Raw genomic sequence first — 18,260 nt, forward strand, 5'->3', positions numbered from 1 at the left:
AGAATAACAGCTATGCCTGCAACAATGTTCCTTCATACTTGGAATGGATTTGAAATTGATCATTCATAGGACAATAACCATATCCGGCAAAAGATCATTGGTGATTGATCAAAGCTTCAAACGACTATATTTTGATGTGCTGGAAATTCACAACGTCTTTTTCACACCTCTATATAAAGGAGTGAAGACTTAGAGAATGGCAAGGACTAAACAACAATTTACAAGTGCCAAAACTCTGCTGAAATTGTTCTCCATCAAAAGTTCACTCAGAATTTCTTATCAAAGTTCATATCTTAGAAATTATAGAGTCTTAAGAGTCTGTATCTGATTTGTACTGTGAACACCATTGATTGTATATCAAGTGTTCAACCTCAAACAATTTTCTTTGTAATTCTGTTTGAATAGAAGTCTCTTGCAGTTGTGCTTGAGCATAAGAAGTCTCTTGATTGTGCTAAGGAGCATAGAAAATCTCTTGTAAGTTGTGCTTAAGTAGTTTGAAGTCTCTTGCTAGTTTTAGCAGTGAGCAGTTGTGATCAGATATTACATTTTAGTGAACTCTCCTTGGAAGTGCAAGGGGGACAGGACTGACTTCCGGTTTGTGGAAGGAACCTGTATAATTGCTTTGTATCTTTCTTCTCTTTCTCTCTGTTTTATCCGCTGCAATCTAGTTCTGAACATCACTTCAGAAGTAGAACATTGTTCAGAGTCTAATGCAGCGAATAATGTATAGATAGAGAGAAATAAGATAAAGACACAAGCAATTATACAAGTTCCTTCCACAATCTGGAAGTAGTTCTGTCCCTCTTGCACTTCCAAAGAGAGTTCACGAAAATCAATATTTGATTACAAATGCTCAAACACACAAGCAAGAGACTTCAAATACTCAAGCGCACATGCAAGAGATTTTCTATGCTCAAGCACAAAAGCAAGAGACTTATAAACAAACAAAATTACATATAAAGATGTTTGGTTTGAACACTTGATATACAATCAGTGGTGTTCACAATACAAATCAGATAAGACTCTTATTAAGACTCTAGAATTTATAAGATATAAAAGTTTATAGAAATTCTAAGTTTTGATGCACAAAAATTTCAGCAGAGTTTTGATACTATCAAAACATTGTAGAGTCTTCACTTCTTTATATATAGAGGTGTGAAAGAGACGTTGAGAGGATGTTAGCACATAAAAGAGTCGTTACCGAAGCTTGATCAAATCACCAATGATTTGTTGCTTGATTTGGTTAATGTCATAGGAAGGAATAATTTGAAATTCATTCCTTGTTTGGAGAATTAACCAGTGTAGGCACAACTGTAGCAATACTATGTGCAGACATGATAGTGGAATAGTGGAGTAATGGTTGTACAAATGTAGTATTATCCTTTTTCTGCGCTCTTCAGTGGATAAGCATACAATGTCTTCTAATTTCTCTGAAATAGCCATCGTTCCAGGCTTCTGTTCCTTCTGCAAACTTGTGTCTTCCAATAACCAACTTTAACTAACTCCAGCTTCTTGACTTCAAACTCTGATGAACTTCAGACTCTGATGACGTCAGACTCTGGCAATTAACTTCTGATGAATCTTCAGACTCAGACTTGCAACATAAGCTTAATATATATACTTAGTTTTGTGATGCATACTCATCTTTCTATGGAGGATGAATATGCATGAAACATGAGTGACATTTATGGTGGGACTGATGAAAACATTAAATCTTCCCCATCTCTAAGACAATTTACATAACCAGTACGCATATGCTCTATATTATTTCTCGAGCCATTTAAGTCTGTCACAAAATATAAAATTAAGGAAATCTAAGACAAAGTAATAGAAGAAATAAGAACAAAAATTTGCATTTTAGAGGGGAAAGTTTTTTTATGTGGGACCCACCCAAAGAACACTTTCTTTCCTCTCTGACGGTGCAACCAAACAACGGAAACACGAATTTTGATGAACTTTCTTTCCTTCCTGCTTTCTTTCCATTCACCTTCCCTAGAACCAAACAATGCCTAAGTCTTGCTTAATAACGGGTGAAGTGTAATTTTGTCCAAAAAAATGGGTGAAGTGTAACATAATCAGAGAATCTATACAATTAGCTCTCAACGTTGTTGTGTAGAGAAGCATTCTATTTATGAAAAATGTGATGGTGTGTAACATTCAAACATTTCTTAAGACAATCTCTTATGAACTCCAGTGGTGGTGTGTAACATTCAAACATCTCTTTAAGATAGTCTCTTATAAACTCCAGTGGTGGTGTAGAGGGATAATTATGAATTTTATATGGTCACAACAATCATTATTAAGATAACCCAATTGAATTGGTTTGGTAGTGTTGGTTTGTGATTTTGGTGTGCTTCAGCTCCTCTCAAGATCTTAAGTTCGATTATCTCCCGTGTCAATTTTGATGGACAAATTTTCCTTTTTCAAAAAAGTTTACATGTTCTAAAACGAGCCATTGTCAAGTAGAAGAAGGAAAACAAATTGCACAACAAACAAAATCTAGTAATTTTACTAAAATGGTTTGTATTCCAAAACGTATGAAAAAAAATTCAAATAAATAATTAGTATTTTTTTTATTAAAATTCTATAATGAACTTTAAAAAGGCTCGATTAAAATTTGTCTTAGGCTTCCATATGTAATAGCCCGACCCTGGGAATTTGTACAAGAATGATTAACAATAATTTTTTTTAAGGAACAGTAAACTTTTTATTGGTTTTCTCCACTTTGCTCACTTGAAGAAAGGGAAGCTCGTGACTGGTCCTGACCTTCACACAGAACTCGTTGATTTTGAGACGGACTAAAAAAATGTGGTTGCTAAATTTCAATGTCAAGAGAAGAATTTTTCTGAGCTAGGTGTTGTTTTACGAGATGGTAGAGCATTTTGTTATGTCCATGGTCAACACTATTATGTCGAGTTTATTATAAGACAAGTCAATAAAGAAGTCCATGCTTTTACCAAAGCACCCACATTTTTACTTCGTATACACATTTTCAATTATATCTCCACATGTATCCATGATATCGTGAAATGTTTTTTTTTTTTTTTTTAAAATTATTAATAAAATGTTATAAGCATCATTTTGTAATAAAAAAAAATACTACTTGGCATAAAACTAAAAAAGAAGCGAAAAAATTGTAAAAATGATGATAGGAAATAATTAAAAGTGAAAACAAGAATGTGCGAGTCATTAAATTTGTAAAAAATATTTCATATTTCTTTTTTTAAATACATTTTTATTTTAACTTGTTAATAACAAGACATGTGACTCTTCCTTAAAAAAAAAAATGCGTGACTCTTGAAGTGAATCAACTCCCACAAAAAAAATCACAAAACCGAATGTTAGTATATGCTTTTAGATTTCATTTTGTGGTCCTCGTGAACTTAGCTTAGTTGGTAAGAACAATACATAATATATGCAAGGTCTGACTGAGGTTTGTTCCCCAAATAACAAAAAAAAAAAAAAAAAAATCGTTTTGTGAAAATTGCAAGACTGAATCAAACGGCATAACTAAATGTATCACTTTTTTTCTTAGGTAAACTAATTGATTACTTATTTATTTATTTTACTTGTATATTGTATTATTATATTGCTTGTTAATTTTCAATTTTTTAAAATAACACCTACTAGTTTAATTTAATCTATATTTTTCCTATTTCATATGTTTCTCGCATAATTAAAAGCATTTTTATTTGATAATGTTATTTATATTTTTTCTTTTTAAGTTTGGTATCCGACTCAAGGACCGGCTAATTAGGAAAATCAATTTCAATGTCTGCTAACGAGGGACTCAATTAAAGTCAGACCAAAGCTTTTTAGGAAATGATCAATTGAAGCCGAAATAGATGATCAAACATAAGAATTGTTAACACCGGATGAGTCAAACTCGAGACCTAGATTTTTTTTAATAAGTTTTATGTTATATTATAGGCTAAATTACGCCGAAGGTCCTTTAAGTTATTTAATTACAATAAGTCAGTCTTTTAAGTAGTTTTCGTAACACTTAGGTTCTTTAAGTTATTTAATTGTAACTTTTAGGCCTCGAATAACTTATATTTGTAAGACATGAAATCTCCAAATTGTTACGGGGAAATAACTTAAAGAACCTCATTGGTATAGGAAAAAAAATCTTAAAGGACAAACTTGTAATAATTAATTAACTTAAAAGGACTTAAATGATACGAAAAAACTTAAAGAATCAATTTATTACTAGTGTAATTTAGCCTATATTATATATCAAAACCATTAATTTACTACGTATGTGTAATATTAATATTAATAGAATTTTTTATTAAGCTGAATCAAAACATAGATATTCAAAGAAAACCAATACAGATTAAATTGTTTTTAATTTGATATCAATATTAATAGAATTTTTTATTAAGCTGAATCTCCTACATGGTTCGTTTCTCTCTTGATAAAGGTATCCGTCGTGATCAGTGATCACAACCTCTACTCAATATAGTGATTATTTCAAGTTTTTAATTTATATAACTTGTGTTCTTGCAACCCTGTGAGATACAACTTGTCAGTTGTGTGTTGTGTATAGCTAATAATTTTGTTTAAGAGAAATGTTAGAACACTCACTTTTAAATACTCTCTAATATTTATTATTTTATTGGATGAAATCATCGTCATCTTGTTTTGAGTTCTATTTTAAAAATGTAATCTCATAATGTTTATGTGTTTTTTATTGTATTTTCTTATAACTTATTTATGTCAAGTAGTACGTTATTTAATATATTTTCATTTGATTTTACTTATATTTTGGATATTTTAATTCATTTTGAGTATATTGTGAGATACATTTTATATATTTTGATTATACATTTTATATATTAATGCAAAATATAATTTGTAATATATTGTAAAATTAGTGGGACTCATTGTAAGTTTTGTAAGAGTGGTATGAATATTTAGAAAATGTAGTTGAATGGTTTAAATAATTGAAAAGTGTGAACTAATATAAAGTAGGCTTAAATACCTTTTTGGTCCTCTAACTATTTAATTGGTATCAGATCGGTCCTCTAACTAAAAATTGATTTATTTCGGTCCTCTAAGTTTCTCCCCGTTACTACATTTAGTCTTTTCTGTTAGTTTTATTCAAATAAACGTTGGAGTTTGTGTTATGTGGGTATCTGACCTCCTATTTCACACATACATATGAACCATAACAGTTACCAATAATATCAGTCACTATTTAATCATAATACCTTAACAAGGCATATGACCAAAATGATACTAATAAATAAAGTTAGAGGACCCACATTATTCATGACATAATTTACCAATATTTTATAAGTTTCGGGTACCTGATTAGTTCTTCTGGAACTGAAAAATCAATTATGTCAGAAAACTCTTTTAGAGTTTCTATATCCTCGTTTTGGGTTATCTTTCCTTTAAGCTCCTTTTCTTATTCAAAGCTTTTTATATTTGGAACCGATTGATCTATCATGCTTCAGGCACGATGAAGACTCATTTGCAATATTAGATTATCCGATATGGACATCTATTTCGTTTGGAGCATTAGCAGCTAATATTTGATTTGTTTACCTTTGCAAATGAGTTATATCTTGAGGATCAATAAGAGACAATAATATTTCCTATCAAATAATTTATTTAAACTTCAGGTTCACAATTTTTAGCTGCTTACTATCTCCCCCTAATATTGTGAAAATCAAACCATCAATTGATAATCAACCTACTAGGCTATAAACAAGTTGGCTCAATACAATTAATGATAGATGAAGATTTATATCAAATATATTTTTCCAATATTCTTTCAAGATTTATCAAAATGCATTATATTGAAGCAATTGTGACATACACAACACATCCAAAAATTCACTTGGATGAAAAATATCAGGTTGTTAACCTTAAATCAATGATAAATTAAGGGGAGAACTTACATATAGTAATGTGTTGGCTTGATGCATATCAATATCTCAATATACAAAATTATTGATTCCAAAAATCGAGTCTATAAGGCATTATCTCATAACCAAAATAGAGTTTATAAGGTATGGTCTCATAAGTATCAATCATACAATTAACTTTAGACCTCTAAAGAATGGATCTCCAAATCCATTTTTATGATCATATGCTACCAGCTGTTCAATATCAATTTGAATTGGTGAATGATACTTATAAAATGCTTTTTGAAAAGTTTAGAAAATAAACTCTTAGTCAAATTTGTTGACATAATAATCTCACAAACTTCTGGTTGTGAATATACATGTGATCATTTAGTTGATGCATCGATTCAAATCATATAATATTCAAGTACTTCACATGATCAGTGTATTAATTTAAATAGCACCTTATATAAGTGAGAGACTCATTCTTTTAAATTGTCAACTCTATCTGGGAAGTAGTAACACACAATAGTTACTAGATTGAAGAATCTTCTGGCTCTTCAATATATGTCCATTTTTTTTCCAAATAGTTTATGCATCATAATAGATCCGGGATAACCCAACCAGTCTTGCCAACAATATAATTTGTAAAATTCTGGTTTACAATATTATGTGCTTACATTGCACAAATAATATAATATGTAAACTTCAGGTTTACTATAATATGTGCTTCCATTGCACTAATATAAGTTTATTATAAATAAGAGACAGAATAAAATTTCCACTACACTTATTTTCTCCAGAGTATATCTCGTAATATAGAGATTTTTAACATTAAAATTTTATGAGAATGCAATCTCAATGTTTAAATTTGTTCATCCATGTAACAATAAATTAGTTATTCAGGAGCCTTCGATAATTTATTTATTTTGAAGTGCAATGCTAACATTGATTCCTTGCATCATAATTTATGAAAAATATTCCTGGTTCTTCCAAAATGCATGATTGAAATCATATTATTGTAAAAAAAATTAATAACAATAAATTTCAAATATCATAATCATGCTATAACCCAAATATTCAATTTCAAATGAAATAAACTTGAATCTTATATATACGAGAGAAAAAATCATGTCAATATTGATTCACTACATGTGAATATAAATATTTACCCATATATTATAGAATCAATATTTCTCAAAATTAAAGAATCAAACCTTTGTATAATGTACTACCAAATTGAATCACAAAAGTTGAGATTCATTATTAAAATACAACAAATCTTTCACAAATATATATCATAACCAAATATATAGCATTTATTTATTTATTTTATAACTAAATATAAAGTTTATACACAAAAATTATGTGAATCAATTTTAATTTCAAACCAGAAATTAAAAGGTAGGATATAAATGTTTTGCCAAATAAAAATATATTTTCACGACAAATAAATTCAATTGATCAAATTCAATTCGATGTTAACAACATATTTTCATTTGTTGTTACAATGATCAAATAACCATATTCAATAATTCAAAACAAATATTTGTATACATGACATTTATGTGCATATCGATAATGGATCATAAATAAGTTTAAATCAAAATCCACACAAAAATTTCCCAATTTACATGAAAGCACAACCATAAAAATAAAATACTTATTTGTCATCAAAAGAAAACACAAATATTGACTAGAACAAATTGATGTACATATCTCCTTATAGGAAACTTCAGTTTTTCGAAAGTATAGAAAATTTTCTACACCGAAAAAAAATTGGCCTACTATAATTTAGAAAAGAGTCTATATAGTCTATATGAGCCGAAATTCAAGAACTTAAAGCATGATAATTTAGGTGCCAAACACGATTTTGGTGGTTGAGAAATTGAAATTGCCAAAATCGCATGGGATCAAAATTTTCTATCGTGAAGTCAATTTGCTTCTAAAAATAATGATTTCATCCAATTTTTATTTCAAAATAAAAAATTGTGATAATCCACTAAAACAAAATACATGATTCTAATTGGTGTCTATCAATTAAATTGACAATGAATCCATAACAAACAAGAGCCATAAAGTCAGACAAAAAAAACGAAATTAGTTACATTATCTTTTTTTTTTTTTTTTGAAAAAAAATATGTAGAATTTAGAAAATAATTTTAGATCAAATCTTAAAAAAATTGATACAATTTGAATCCTTAATTTTAAGAAGAAAAATTAGATATTTAATTTAATATTATCTTTGAAACAAACTCAAACGTAAAGATATGTTTCAAATCAATTATAATAATATTTTTTTTAACTTAGATCCAAATAAAAACTAGTTGGTTTATTTTAGACCCAACAAAACAAAACTGGTTTCAGCAAAAAATTTGAAAAAAAATCCACAATTAAAGGAAACAATCTCAATCAAACAGAGATTTGTTTTAAAATTAAACCAAAAAGATAAAATAATAATTAAATCAAAGGATAATTTCAACTGAATCTTAAATGAATAAAACATGAAAATTTGGTGAAAAAAAAATACACACCAATTCACAAAAGAAAAATAAGTTTTTTTAAGTTTTTCAAGAACTATATAACAAATTTAATCTGTTATTTGTACGATCCTTCATGGATGTATTACTACTGAATTCTTCAGGAATTCATGGAGGATAAAGATTGATTTTTAAGCTCTTCAAGAACTACACAATAAATTTAAACCATAAAATAATTCTCCAAGCAATCCTTCCTTCATAGATTAACGCTTTTGAATTCTTTAGGAATTCAAAGAGAAAAATATTAAGTTCTTCAGGAACTACGCTGTTGAATTCTTCAGGAATTCAAAGAGAATAATATTTAGTTTTTCAGGAACTACGGTTTTGAATTATTCAAGAATTCACAAAGAATAATAGTGAGTTCTTCATGAACCACACTTTTGAATTTTTCTAAAATTCACATAGAGTAATATTGAGTTCTTCAAAAACCATATAATAGATCTCTTTGATTTTATAATATGAGATCAATTCTTATGCAATACTTCATGATTACATATGGAATAAATAAACACAATAATATATTACAATTCACATAACAATGATTTAATGTATCTATAAAGCACTGATTCCAATTGATGGAATTGTAACAGTATAGCCTATAATCATTGATACAAAATTAAAACTTATTTACATAAAAAATACCTTAGTTGGTAAGCTCGTGCTGATAACGTGTTATGAAACTATTAGAATAAGAAGAACAAGATTAAAGAGAAGAAGAGAGAATAGAGAGAGAAGAAAGAGGATTATATTATTCTCTTGTGATGTCTAATTAGGTTACATATGAGCTCTATTTATAGAGAAATACAATGACTTGGGGAGCAAGCACAATATGGCCCAATAAGCTAACAATATGATCCAATAACCCAATTGCTATATGGACATCCACTTGTAATATTCATAACAGTTTTTAATTTGATATCAATATTAATAGAATTTTTTATTAAGCTGAATCTCCTACATGGTTCGTTTCTCTCTTGATAAAGGTATCCGTCGTGATCAGTGATCACAACCTCTACTCAATATAGTGATTATTTCAAGTTTTTAATTCATATAACTTGTGTTCTTGCAACCCTGTGAGATACAACTTGTGAGTTGTGTGTTGTGTATAGCTAATAATTTTGTTTAAGAGAAATGTTAGAACATTCACTTTTAAATACTCTCTAATATTTATTATTTTATTGGATGAAATCATCGCCATCTTGTTTTGAGTTCTATTTTTAAAATGTAATCTCATAATGTTTATGTGTTTTTTATTGTATTTTCTTATAACTTATTGGGTTAATAGTGTTTTTCACCCTTGTAATATATGCCATTTTCGGTTTTCGCCCCTATAAAATTTTCGGTTTGATTTGCACCCTTGTAAAAAAATTATTTTCCGGAAAACACCCCTAATAGGCCATTTTCAGATTTTTTTTCAAGAAATTTTGGTTTTTGAATGGCCAATTAAGGGTGTTTTCCGAAAAATAAAAATTTTACGAGGGTGCAAATCAAACCGAAAATTTTATAGGGGCGAAAACCGGAAATGACATATATTACAAGGGTGAAAAACACTATTAACCCTAACTTATTTATGTCAAGTAGTACGTTATTTAATATATTTTCATTTGATTTTCCTTATATTTTGGATATTTTAATTCATTTTGAGTATATTGTGAGATACATTTTATATATTTTGATTATACATTTTATATATTAATGCAAAATATAATTTGTAATATATTGTAAAATTAGTGGGACCCATTGTAAGTTTTGTAAGAGTGGTATGAATATTTAGAAAATATAGTTGAATGGTTTAAATAATTGAAAAGTGTGAACTAATATAAAGTAGGCTTAATTACCTTTTTGGTCCTCTAACTATTTAATTGGTATCAGATCGGTCCTCTAACTAAAAATTGATTTATTTCGGTCCTCTAAGTTTCTCCCCGTTACTACATTTAGTCCTTTCTGTTAGTTTTATTCAAATAAACGTTGGAGTTTGTGTTATATGGGTATCTGACCTCCTATTTCACACATACATATGAACCATAACAGTTACCAATAATATCAGTCACTATTTAATCATAATACCTTAACAAGGCATATTACCAAAATGATACTAATAAATAAAGTTAGAGGACCCACATTGTAACTCTCGTTTCGAATTATTTAATTATTTAATTATCTAATGGAGTCTAGAAATTATTTAGATGAGTTTATATTATATTTATATAATATATGTGTGATTTATATGATTGAGGTGGTTTTATATGATTTTATGAGGAGTTGTGACTTATTTTATTGTTTAATAAAATAAGATTTGAAAATAAAATAAGTATTGAGTTTAGGGGCTGTTTTGAGATTTTAGAGAGTTTTGGGGGAGAAAGAGAAATAAGATAAGATAATTGGAGAAGATATAAATAGGAAACCTAGTTTAGAAAAACATTGTACGTACGATCAATTTTGGAGAAAAGGGAGAAAAAGCCAAGAGAAGGGAGAAGACCTAGGAAAGCTGCGATTTTCATATTCTAAGGTAAGGGTGAGACTAACTTTGCAATTCTATTAAGTATGTAAATCAACGGTTACATTTAACATGAATTAGGATGAGTTTAAGAGGAATCAGAAATTAGGTCAAATTGATAGAATTGATGATTAAACGGTGAAAAGTTGTTAGATTGAGGTAGAAATTGTTCTTAGACCTTAGATAATGATTAAGATGAATTCTGGAATCGAGATTAGACTTAAAATCATGAGAGTTGATGATTTTTAGGTGAAACTGCACTTCTTCCTGTAGCGACATTCATCGCTCGCCTCCCGAGCTATGATCCTCGCCACGGCGAGTGATGAACTTCATCGCTCGCCACGCGAGTAACTTTTCCCCGCCTCGTGAGTTTCACGTCGCAGCTCGCCATAGCGAGCAGATGAACTCGCCTAGCGAGCTTGACTAGAGAGCATGCAAGATTCCGTAATTTTGACTTTTGAGTTGAACCTTAGATGCCTTTGAGTGCCTGAACATGTCTAATAATGATTAGGAAAGAATGTAGGATGAGATTGAACCTGGAATGAAACTTGTGGGATTCTGACCTGAACTCGCCATGGCGAGCAGAGGCTCTCGCCTCGCGAGTGACCCAGAAACAGAGTGACTTGTTAGATTTTGCGACCTTTGTTGCACGAGTTGTTGAGAGTTGAACCTTTGGGTAGTATTAAGACTTAATGAAGATGTTAATTATATTCTGTGAAGCTGTTTAAGATGTGTTGATGTTGATTATGATGTGATATAATGTTATGTGCATTACTTGAAGAATATTTGATTATTTAAGATGTTGATGAATTGCAATTGATATTATTATATCATGCTGTTTTTGTATACTGCCTATGTTGCTGTTGTTATTTAACTAAGCTGCATGAGTCGGTCTAAGTTGATGAAGATGATGATGTTCCAAATTATTGGACTAATATAAGAGGTTGTCGAATTAAGATGTTTAAGAGGTCGAGTGCATGCATTAGCATTTCATTGTTGGGGGCTTGATGCCTTGAAATTTTGTACTCACCACGTTGGAGCTTTAGCTCAAATTAGCGATGGGGGCTTGATGCCCTGGAAGTATATTAATACTCAAATAGCGATGGGGGCTTGATGCCCTGTATTGGTACCACATGCATATAAGAGGTCTAAGTTTCATAGTTGCATTTGTTGAGTCGAAAATGATAAGTTGTGATTATTATGAACGAAGAGATTTATGATATATTATTATCAATGTTGAATAATAAGATGTTTTATGTTGTTAAATATAATTGTTGAATTATATGCTTAATATTATTGTTTTGTGAAATCTCACCCCTTCTGCTTGGAAATGTTGCTCTTCGTATGAGTAACTTGCAGGTGATCCAGAGTAGGTTGCTGTTTGTGCTGTCGTGTGTGGCCTTTCCTCACCGAGTCTTAGGTTGCTCTGATACGTAACGGGATGGGGTCTCTGATTGCATGCTTCTATTCCTTTACGTATTGACTTTTTGAATTATGATTAAGTTATTGAACTGAATTTATGATGTGTTATGATGAGGCCTGTGTGCCAAGACTTTATTTAATGATGATGAACTTATCCGCTGCGAGTTTTGATATAACTATGTTGAAAGATAATTTGTTAATTATCTCATATATGATTTTAAGAAGTGTGATATCCCGTTTCATGATGTTTTACTCTGATATTTGAAATGAAATTTTTATGTTGGGAAAACGGGGTGTTGTAACGCCCTAGTTATTATTTTATTTTATTTTGAATTATGTGGAGTCTCAAATGTGATTTTATATGGTTTTTGGTGATTTATGTGGTGTGTGCATTTTATTATATAGTTTATTATAATAATAATTAAAATAAGTGGAAATTAATATTATTTTAGAAATTAGGGAGTTAATTAGAATTTAATAAAAATTAAGGGAGTTTAATGTAATAGGGGGAGTTATAGTTTGGGGGAGTTAGGAAAAAGAATAGTCAGAAAGCAGTTTCACGTACAACAGACAAGTTTTGGGAAAAGGGAGAAGAAGAGCAAGAGCTAGAGAGGAAAGCCTAGAAATCGATCCTTGTTGTCTAATTTTCTGCAAAACTAAGGTAAGGGTGAGACTATCTCTCAATAATCATAATCTATAATTTCTGAAATTGACCTAATTGAATAGTTTTGGAAAATAGGATGAAAATTAGGGTTTGATGATGATTCTGATGGAATGAGTAAAGATGATGTTAGTTTTCTTGAAATTTAATGTTAAGAATGAAATCTTAATCCATATGGTTGCTGTAATCCATGAATTGATTGAATTTTGGATGATTTGAATGAATTGATGAGATATTGTGTGATGGTGGAATGATTCTATAATTGTTGTTGTTGATGGCTGAATTGTGTTTCTTTATAATGCCTAGTTGTATATAGGACCTGTAAACATCTGTTGGAAAACATTTCGGGTGATCAGGGGATTAAAATGGGGGTTTTTGGAGTGAGAAGAGGTCTGAAACCGTAGGTTTTACACTGCCCAGATGAGTAGTCGCTTAAGCGAAGCATCCGTCGCTTAAGCGAGCATTCAAGCAAGCTGCCCAGAATGCGATTTTACCCGTTCGCTTAAACGAACCGTGAGCGAACTGGTAAGCGACCCCGTGAGCGAAAAACCAATTTTGATTCTGTCCAAAGTTCGCTCAAGCGAACCGTGAGCGACCCATAAGCGAACTGAACCCAGAACCTACTGTAAGCTGGTCGCTTAAGCGAACTAGCCGTCGCTTAAGCGAAGTGAACCTTAGTCAGCCTTTTTCTGAACTGTTGCTTAGTGCATGAGGGGACTTCCTGAGCGTTCTTTAACTTCCTCTTTAACTTGTATAATCCTAGTATAGGTATCAGAATCCTACTAGAACAAGCTGGCGATCGAATTGATTGGTGTTAGTAAATGTTGGAGATAATTGAGTAGGAATATTAAGTGAATATACAACTATTGAATGAAATTGATGTAAGCGCATAATTATAAATAATTGTGAATGTTCTGAATTGTTTGAGTTACAGAGTAGTAAGTCATATGAAACATATGCATTAGTTGAGTTGTATGTAGATATACACAGGTGGGGTAGTTGCATAAACATCAAAGTGGGAGAGCTTCGGCTCTGGAACGCCTTGTCGTTCAAAGCGGTGGAACACTAGTTGTTCAAAGCGGTGTGGAGCGGTGAGGACTTAGGTCCTGCTGAGAATGCTTTAACCATTCGACAGCGGTGTGGGTCATGGCCCTGAATTACGGTACCACATGCATAATTGCATTTATTGAGGAGTATTAGATGGGGATGTCGTGTCATAACATGGGTTGCATTTTGTTGATTTGAATTCTATTATGGATGATTGTTGTTGATTATGAAATAACTATACTTATTGAATAATCTTTGATATTGTAAGGTGTTAGATTTTCAATTGATGTTTTTATATATTATTTTTATTGATTGAGAATCTCACCCCTTCTGCTTGGAAACGTTGCCCTTCCTATGGGTAACTTGCAGGTGATCATGAGTAGTAGGTGGTGGCTCAAAGTGTCTAGGGCTCTGATACGTGGGATGAGATTTTATTGTTTTCTTTCATTCTATGTATCAAATTTTGGTTAATGTTGTTGTAGCCCTATGGTTGATGAATTATTTTGGTTGAGGCTTTTTATGCCAAGATGTTTTTGGAAGTTTAAACGGTTAACGTTGTTGCTTAAATATAAATATTCCGCTGCAGATTAATGACATTATTGATGAAGGTTTATTGAATAGTTTTACATTTCTATTTAAGAGTTTTGAAAATGTAGTGTGACATGCCCAATTTGAATTTAATTACTCTGATGTGTGTTTATTTTATTAAATAAATTATATTTGGGAATGGGGTGTTGCAGGTGTTACACACATAACACGAACCCTAACGTTTATTTGAATAAAACTAACAGAAAGGATTAAATGTAATAACGGTGAGAAACTTAGAGGACCAAAATAAATCAATTTTTAGTTAGATGATCAATCTGATACCAATTAAATAGTTAGAGGATCAAAAAGGTAATTTAGCCTATAAAGTATTACGTGGGGCCTATTTATACCACCCATGTAGAGTGGCATGGATGTGGGTGCTCTTAGAAGTCCCTTATAAGGGAGTCATAATCCTTGAATTTTTTCTGATTTTCTGGGGAAGTTTCGGAGCAATCCGATCAAGTAGTCCAAAAACCCGATTTTTTACTAAGAACAGATAACAATGACTCAAAATAGAATGATCAGAGTAAGGAAGATTAATATTGTTCCCTAAAATGACTATCATGTTACAAACATGTTTTAAATTTGTGCTGATATAGTTCGGATTATATAATCCGAACCGTTTTTCCCTTAAAAAAGGGTGTTTAGGGGGTGTTCGGATTATGCGGAAAAATCATGTAGCCGCCCTATTTTTTGAAGTTTCCGGATTACAAAATCCAAAAAAATCCGAATTTGTGAAAAACTTAAATTTTCATCCTATAACAAAGGAAAATCTGAATCCGGATTTTAAAATTTAGATTGCACAAGGGCATTTTTGAAAAATTTACTGGGCGCGCTAGTCATGTATAGGGTGGAAAAGATAATACTCTTAAGTTTTTTCCAACACCCGGAACTAAAAATCAACTCTTCTGCAACAAAAATCAATAAAATATTAATGAAAAAAAATCAGATACACGTAAAATAAATCTTAAAACTGAAATATTATAAAAAAAACTTAAAATAATTTATTTAATTGAAATGAAATATAAAAATTAAAATGAATTAAATTAAAAATATAATTTAATCAAAAGCAATTAATTAAGTATTTTGACCAAAAAATTAAAAAATTAATTTATTAATATGTAAAATATATATTAAATTGATTAATTTAAATTATTAAATATCTTAAATATTAATTGATTTACATTTTATTATGAATCACGGATGTTCTTTTATATCATTTACATTTTATTATGCATTGATGGGTTGTATTTGGTGTGGATGGACCATGATAAGAATTGGTTGTTGATTCAATCTAAAGGTTAAAAAAAAATTGGTCCATCTTAGACCAAAACTTCATGCCTAAAGAGCAATTATATAAAAAAAAATAATGTGTTAAAAGAGTATATTATTAGTACTCTTCAATGCATTGAAATTTTAAAAGGTAAGTTTTTGTGCTTAAAATTTATCAATTATTTTCATTTTTTGTATCCTTAACAAGTGATCTAAGGGCATTTGTTAGCAAAACCTTTAAAATATTATGGGTGCATTTGATATGCTAAACAATAAGTATTAGACATAGTTGCCATTTAGCTTGGACCCATGAAGCTTTGGTCTAAGATGGACCAATTTTTTTTTTTAACCTTTATATTGAATCAACAACCAATTCTTATCATGGTCCATCCACACCAAATACAACCCATCAATACATAATAAAATGTAAATGATATAAAAGAACATCTGTGATTCATAATAAAATGTAAATCAATTAATATTTAAGATATTTAATAATTTAAATTAATCAATTTAATATATATTTTACATATTAATAAATTAATTTTTTAATTTTTTGGTCAAAATACTTAATTAATTGCTTTTGATTAAATTATATTTTTAATTTAATTCATTTCAATTTTTATATTTCATTTCAATTAAATAAATTATTTTCAATTTTTTTTATAATATTTCAGTTTTAAGATTTATTTAACGTGTATCTGATTTTTTTCATTAATATTTAAGTATACAATTTTATTTTAAAAACAAAACAAAAAATAAGAAACCCATAAGATTAAAAACAAAAATATTAAAGAAAGAACAACAACAACAATTCAAAAAGAAGTTATTTAATAACATGAGCAACAACAACTAGATTTTTTTTTTTCGTAAAAAAAAAATCAATTGAATACTTATTTAATTCATGTTACTTATTTTTTTAAGAAATTTAATTCATATCCCTTCAAAACAAAATAAATTAAATCATATATTACTTAAAAACTCGATCAATAAAAAGTGCCGTAAGAAAAAGACTACTTGTATTGCTAAATGAAAAAAAAAATGTGACAAAAAAAAAAAGTAGAGAGATTAAATGAGAGTTATAGAGAAGATTGTTGAGATTTAGTGTTTATAGACCATGATAAAATTTGGTGGGTTCATATAATCTAATGGTACAAAAATTGGTCCATCATAGACCAATATTTTTATAAGTTCATTTTATAGTTCACCTTAGACATAACGACACAACACAATACAAGACAATACATGTACAAAAGACTATTTTGGTATTTTAGACAACTTGTACATGAGGCAAAAAGTTGTGTTATGGTTTAGTGGGGGACAAGAATTTCAGTTTTTGTCATGTCCATCGTCTCTAGTTTGTCCGGTCCTAAAAACAGTTTTACAAATCAAACATCGTACAACTGAAGTTGTCATGTCTTGTTCTTCATTTTTTAGCAAGTCAAATGCACCCTATATATAATACTCTCTCCGGTCCTATTTACAAGAAACAATTAACTTTTTAGATACATTAAATAATCTATGTATTTGGTTTATATTCTTGACTAGATACATAAATTATTTATTTTATCTATAAAGTCAACTTTCTCTTATAAATAGGACCGAAGAGAGTATAAATTTGCACTTAGGTCATATTTTAGAAATTTCCAATAATAGGGGCAAACACACAACTCAGTTCTTTTTTTGTTACAAAATACACAACTCAGTTCACGAGTCAAGAGATGCTAAAAGATATTGTGTATGAATATTGTCTATAAACAATTATATTTATTTGTTTCCATGACTCAATAGGAGTTTTTATTTACTTATTTTGTTGATGTTTGACATGAATTAATAACATTATTTCGAGAGGCTAAATTAATAACTTAATGACCAATATAGTGTGAATACCTAAATGAAAAATATGTATTTGGTCTAGGGTTCGTTCCTTGACCAATATGTATGGAAAATGATTTGTTAAAAAATGTCAATACCTAAATGAATATCGGTTATCTAAATTATTCTCTATAATTACCTGAAGATGATACTTTTGATTTACCAAAATTGATAACTTAGCGTGTTTTTCTAGCATAGCCACAACCATGTGTGATTTTGATTATTTTTAGGCTTAAATATGTAAAAGGTCCATGTAAGTTCGCGCATTTTTGGTTTTCGTCCCTGCAAGTTTTTTTTTCTTTTAAAATGAACCCTGTATCTTCTCAACCTTTTGAAAATAGTCCTTGCCGTCAGCTTCTGTCAACAAAAACGCCATGGTGGCTAACGGAACACACGTGGCAGTTGGCACATTTGATGAGATGGCATGAGAGATGATAAGTTGTTAAAATACAGGGACTAAAATCAAAAACGTAAATTGACACAGGGATGAAATTAAAAAAACG

The sequence above is a fragment of the Medicago truncatula genome, chromosome 1, assembly GCF_003473485.1.
Source record: "Medicago truncatula cultivar Jemalong A17 chromosome 1, MtrunA17r5.0-ANR, whole genome shotgun sequence".
Taxonomy (NCBI): domain Eukaryota; kingdom Viridiplantae; phylum Streptophyta; class Magnoliopsida; order Fabales; family Fabaceae; genus Medicago; species Medicago truncatula.